This window comes from Helianthus annuus, chromosome 5 (assembly GCF_002127325.2).
Source record: "Helianthus annuus cultivar XRQ/B chromosome 5, HanXRQr2.0-SUNRISE, whole genome shotgun sequence".
NCBI lineage: Eukaryota > Viridiplantae > Streptophyta > Magnoliopsida > Asterales > Asteraceae > Helianthus > Helianthus annuus.
The window spans coordinates 16,658,104-16,664,441 of record NC_035437.2 but is presented as its reverse complement, the minus strand read 5'-3'; positions in this window follow the sequence as shown (position 1 = coordinate 16,664,441).

The following is a 6,338-nucleotide window of genomic DNA, read 5'->3' as shown; positions in this document are numbered from 1 at the left end:
CAACGTCTAATCAAATCAAAAAGTGAGAAAAATGTTTTTAACTAAGAAAATAAAAACTAACTAAATGCTAAAAAATAAAATAAAATAAAAACAGATAGACAAGATGAATCACTTGGATCCGACACGTGTATTAGTATAACCTTTGATTATTTTCGCACTTTTACACTTGTTTAAGAGATTATCTTAGTTATTGTAGTAGGCCCCTCTTTTGAAGGCGACGTTACCCTCAACCCAGTAGTTTGAGTCAGCAAGGATACAATCCTAAAGGGTCGGATTATTGAAAGATAATGAATTAAGTTATTAATGCAAATTGTGGTAGGCCCCGCTTTTGGCGGTGACGTTACCCTCGGCTAAGTAGTCTGAGTCAGCAGGGATACAGTCCTAAATAGCCGGGTTATAGTATTAATAGTAGTTAACTTATGAGGGGGTCAAAGAGTTTGGATCCCCGCCATCCAATACCTATGGGCATTGAAGGAGATCCTACTAAATTTGACCCAGGTCCCAAGCAGGACCTCTAAACGCTGAACAAGGGCAAGACCCTTACCAAACCGTTCCCTTAACCCCCGACCTTGTAGCCAACATACCTCCATATAGACCGTGGAGATATGAATGGTGATAATCTTTTATTTTATATAGACAGTAAAATAATGCCAAGACACCACGGACAAACGATAAGGAAAGATCACCTTCAACATAAGCAACTAATTATTAAAGTCATTAATACAAAACCAAATAAAAAGTGCAAAATATTGAAAATAAAAAGTATTATACTAAACACTTGTCTTCACCAAGTGATGTAAGAGACTTAGGCAAACATGGCCTTGATTGTCAAGAACTCTTACGATCAATCTTGGATCCCGAGACGACTCACACACTCTACGATGGACAATGGATGATGGTGGTGGATGATGGTGTTATGGTGGTGGTGGGTGGTGGATGGAGTGTGAGAGAGGTGGTGTGCCAAGGGATGAGATGGAATGAAACCAAGCACTCCTATTTATAGGCTGAACAGAAGGCTGGGCACGGCCCCGTGTCCGCTGGACACGCCCCCGTGCCCGTCTGACACTCTCTCTCCTCATTAATTGTAATTCGCAATTACAATTAATGCGCCTGCTGTACTTTCACCACGCCCTCGTGCCCGCTGGACACGGCCCGTGGTGGGCAATGGAAGCTTCTATAGGTTTGTCTTTTATGCTGCTTCTTAGGCACGGCCCCGTGCTGGCTGAGCACGGGGCGTGTTCAGACTTCTGCTTTCTCTTCTTTGCTTTGGAGGATGCCGTTGAGGGTCCGGGCAGTATACTTTTATTTCTTTTCTTGTATTTATGCTAGAATTAGTTGTCTTTTTGCTTCTTTTGTGAATTTAAGCTCATTTCATCCTGAAAATACAAAAGAAAGACAAAAACACTCTTTTTCCAACATTAGTACTTAAAAAGGGTTAGTTTTATGCCTTAATTGATGTGATTTATATGTTGTATTTTACACACATCAAATACCCCCACACTTGAACTTTTGCTTGTCCTCAAGCAAAACTCTTTAAATGTGGCTTACACTCCCAAATGGAATAGGTAGAAGAGAAAGTTTTTTGGCTTGTCATAGAGTGTTGGGAATCCAAGATCTTTGTAAGTTTTATTTTTATTTATTTACAATCCTAATTGTTATGATTTATTTAGAACGTTTCACAAGATAAATTACTTATTCGGGCATAGCATGCCTTGTTAAAATTCCATTTATATACAAGTTCACATACCTCACGGGAGATCACTCAACACTCGGCCGAAGGTGTAATTTTTTTGTGAATCACTCGAGAGCGGCATGGAATTTACGCCTTCCATAGGCTTGCCAAGCAATCAATCCTCCTCCTTTTTAACTTTTTACCTTTATAAATATCAAGAGGACTTTTTGGGTGAAGGGTTAGGCTTGGGTTAAAGGTGGGTGGTTGGGTTAGTGGTTAGTAAAAGGGCGAAAATCGTAAAAAGCATCGGTTTTCGTGACACACCTTGTTTGTAGTGACTTTTTATTTTGAATAATTTCTCCAAACAAGCCTTTATATAGCTTTTGTTTGTTTTTGACTTATCAATTTTTTTTTAATAAGTCACATAAAATAGCGAGCTTACGAAAAACCGAGCTTGTTACTAAAATAAAGGGTGAAAAATAAAAAAAGGGTTTTTGGTGGGTAAAAAGGGTTTTAGGGTAATGAAATGAAAGGTTTAGGCTCAAAGGGGCTAACTAGGGGGATTTTGGGTAGGTGGTAAAAAAAATGAAAAATAATGGTGTAGAAAGAAAAATATGGTTAGTCCTAATGCCACCATCACTTACTTACTTGGGTTTAAGTTGGTAAGGACCGGGAATGTATCGTCGTGGCAAGTTCTAGAGTTGTAAGAACCAAGCGGCTATTCACACAAGAAACGAAAAATGAGCATTTAGTCTAAAGATGTATATTTGTATGCTCAATAAAGGCTCAAAACTCACTTTTGTGGGAATGGGTTTTTAATGCGATCAAGTATATATAATCAAATTTTAACTAAGATTGTCATGCCGTTTCATAATCTTCTTATTTGGTTCTTTTTATCACGACGCTATCGGTTGTAAATTTATAAAAATATAACCTTTTTAGAACTTGTTATTCCCAAATTAAACCAAGACAAGTAAAAAAAATGAAAAGTTTTTGAAAAAATTTGGGGTGATTAGCCGTTCCAATAGAGTTTTGTGTAAGGCTTGTTATTAGGACTTGCAAAATTCAAGGTTTTAGCATCCCCCCACACTTAAATTACACATTGTCCTCAATGTGTCCCAAAAATAAGTTTTTTCGGTTGATTAAAATGTGTAAAAGTGGGTTAAAAACAAGATTTTATGGTACTGGGTAGCTGAACACGGGGTGGTGTTGGCTGAACACGGCCCCATGTCCAGACTGCCAGTACCAAAAGTAAACAGAAGGCTGGGCACGGGGGCGTGTTCAGTGAGCACGGCCCCGTGTCCAGGTACCTGAACTGGGCATTTCTGCAGATTTTTGGGCACGGGGGCGTGTTGGGTGAGCACGGCCCCGTGCTGAACTTGCAGTAATGAAGAAAAATTGTCGAGAGGCTCTGTTTTTGCGCATGGGGTGTTGGTTCAAGCTTCCCTTAGTATCCTTCACCATCCCGAGTGTGTTTTATTCCTGCAAATTAAAACTAAACTAGAAAGCATAAAAGTTAAACTAATCTAAAACTAAGGATAGTTTCGCGGAATGCCTCCGTGGTGCGCCACGTTTATAAGGGTCCTTGGCTAGACCCTCCTTATCGGGTGGTTCTGGCTCATCTTCAATTAGGGGGTCATTATTGCCAAAAGGATATTTCATTGAACGCTCAAGATCTATGCTCCTTTTGAATGCCCCTAATTGAAGAGGTAGATTGTTAAATTTCCGGTTTTTCAAAGCTTCATGAGTTTTTACAAAAGGTTTTCCCAAGACTAGAGGAGCGTCATCGAGGATGACACAGTCGGTTGGAATAACCATTTGATTTGTTTGAACCAAGAAATCCTCAACTACACCGATTGATTTTATTACTTTCCGATCGGATAGAAAAATGGGTATTTGAAGTGGAGAAAAATCACTAATACTTAATTTTTCGAAAATGTAGTTAGGCATTATGTTAACGCAAAGATCTTTATCAATGGTGATATTACTAATAAAGGAATTTTGAAAGAAACATGGAACCGGTGTGATGTTAATTTCAAAAGGATCTTCTTTTATTAGCGAGATTTGATCATTAGTTAACTTAACACTTACCATTTCTTTGATTTTAGGACTAGTGTTTAGCTCTTTTAAAAACTCAGCATGAGGGGTTACTAAACAATGATTTTCGAAAGAAGGTGACAAGAGATTAATTTCTTCTAAATTAGACTCTTCTTGAATTTTAACATTATCGGACTCACCTTTTTCGTTGTTTAACTCATGTGTCGGTTTTTCACTTTCTTGTTCTTCCATTTTTACACTTTCAACTATCTCTACGTTATTATTACTATTCAATTCTTCTCTTGCGCGGGATTCCTCTTCCCTTGCGCGAGATTCTTTCATGTAACGTTCGATAGTTTTAATGTTTTCTAATATCCTATTAGTCACTTCGGTGAGAGAAAAAGAGTTTGGATCCTCAAAGCTTGAATCCGGTTGTTCGATCCTTGGCTCCTCATAATACTCATATGAAGTAGATGGTTCACACCATTGTTCTTCATTGTAAGTATATGATGGGTAAGGGTCGAAACTTTGTTCTTCATAGTACTCATATGAGGTGGGTTGTTCACGCCATGGTTCCTCATAGTAAGAGTATGAAGGTGGTGGCTCATATCTTGAATCTTCAAAGTATGAGTATGAAGGCTCATGCCTTGGTTCATCAAAATATGAGTATGAGGGAGGAGGTTCATACCTTTGGTCTTCATAGGATGTGTATGAAGTTGATGGCTCGTACCTGGGCTCCTCATAATAGTTGTATGAATTGGATGGTTGATATGATTTATTATATTGAACCAAGCGTGTGTTACGACAATTAGTGCAATAATTACCCCTATAATCATCCTCATCATAGGTGTAGTTGTAACCTCCTGAGTATTGATCCATAAGAATCACTCAACAGACTACAACTGAGTCTCGGGACCAGAAAACAAAAATAAAGACGGAAACAGAAGCTGGACACGGCCCCGTGTCTGGTGAACACGGCCCCGTGTTCAGGGTCTGTATCTGGGCGTTTTAATTAAAGTTACTGGTCACGTTGACCACGGGGGCGTGTTCAGTGAGCACGGCCCCGTGTTCAGACTCTGTATCTGGGTATCTAACTAAAAATATGCAGCACGGGGGCGTGTTCAGCGAGCACGGCCCCGTGTTCAGCCTACTGTAAATGCAAACTAAACTAAAATGCAGAAAATTTTGCGCGCGTTTTAAAAAGGTTTTGAAAAACTGATTAGGCCGTTGATTTTAAGCTTTCTTAAAATCCTTGTGTCCCTGGCAACGGCGCCAAAAAACTTGATGTGCGTGAAGTGTGTTATATTTTTGACGTATATTTAAGCCCCTTTTACACTTTTAGCCAAGTTTTAAATTTATAAAACACGATATTTACTAACACTAAACACACATATGGGCAAGTGCACCCATCGTGGACGTAGTATAGTGTTGGTAAGATACCGAGGTCGTCCAAGGACACAAGAGCTTTTAATACCAGTTTATCCTCAACGTCTAATCAAATCAAAAAGTGAGAAAAATGTTTTTAACTAAGAAAATAAAAACTAACTAAATGCTGAAAAATAAAATAAAATAAAAACAGATAGACAAGATGAATCACTTGGATCCGACACGTGTATTAGTATAACCTTTGATTATTTTCGCACTTTTGCACTTGTTTAAGAGATTATCTTAGTTATTGTAGTAGGCCCCTCTTTTGAAGGCGACGTTACCCTCAACCCAGTAGTTTGAGTCAGCAAGGATACAATCCTAAAGGGTCGGATTATTGAAAGATAATGAATTAAGTTATTAATGCAATTTGTGGTAGCCCCCGCTTTTGGCGGTGACGTTACCCTCGGCTAAGTAGTTTGAGTCAGCAGGGATACAGTCCTAAATAGCCGGGTTATAGTATTAATAGTAGTTAACTTATGAGGGGGTCAAAGAGTTTGGATCCCCGCCATCCAATACCTATGGGCATTGAAGGAGATCCTACTAAATTTGAACCCAGGTCCTAAGCAGGACCTCTAAACGCTGAACAAGGGCAAGACCCTTACCAAACCGTTCCCTTAACCCCCGACCAGGTAGCCAACATACCTCCATATAGACCGTGGAGATATGAATGGTGATAATCTTTTATTTTATATAGACAGTAAAATAATGCCAAGACACCACGGACAAACGATAAGGAAAGATCACCTTCAACATAAGCAACTAATTATTAAAGTCATTAATACAAAACCAAATAAAAAGTGCAAAAGATTGAAAATAAAAAGTATTATACTAAACACTTGTCTTCACCAAGTGATGTAAGAGACTTAGGCAAACATGGCCTTGATTGTCAAGAACTCTTACGATCAATCTTGGATCCCGAGACGACTCACACACTCTACGATGGACAATGGATGATGGTGGTGGATGATGGTGTTATGGTGGTGGTGGGTGGTGGATGGAGTGTGAGAGAGGTGGTGTGCCAAGGGATGAGATGGAATGAAACCAAGCACTCCTATTTATAGGCTGAACAGAAGGCTGGGCACGGCCTCGTGTCCGCTGGACACGCCCCCGTGCCCGTCTGTCACTCTCTCTCCTCATTAATTGTAATTTGCAATTACAATTAATGCGCCTGCTGTACTTTCACCACGCCCCCGTGCCCGCT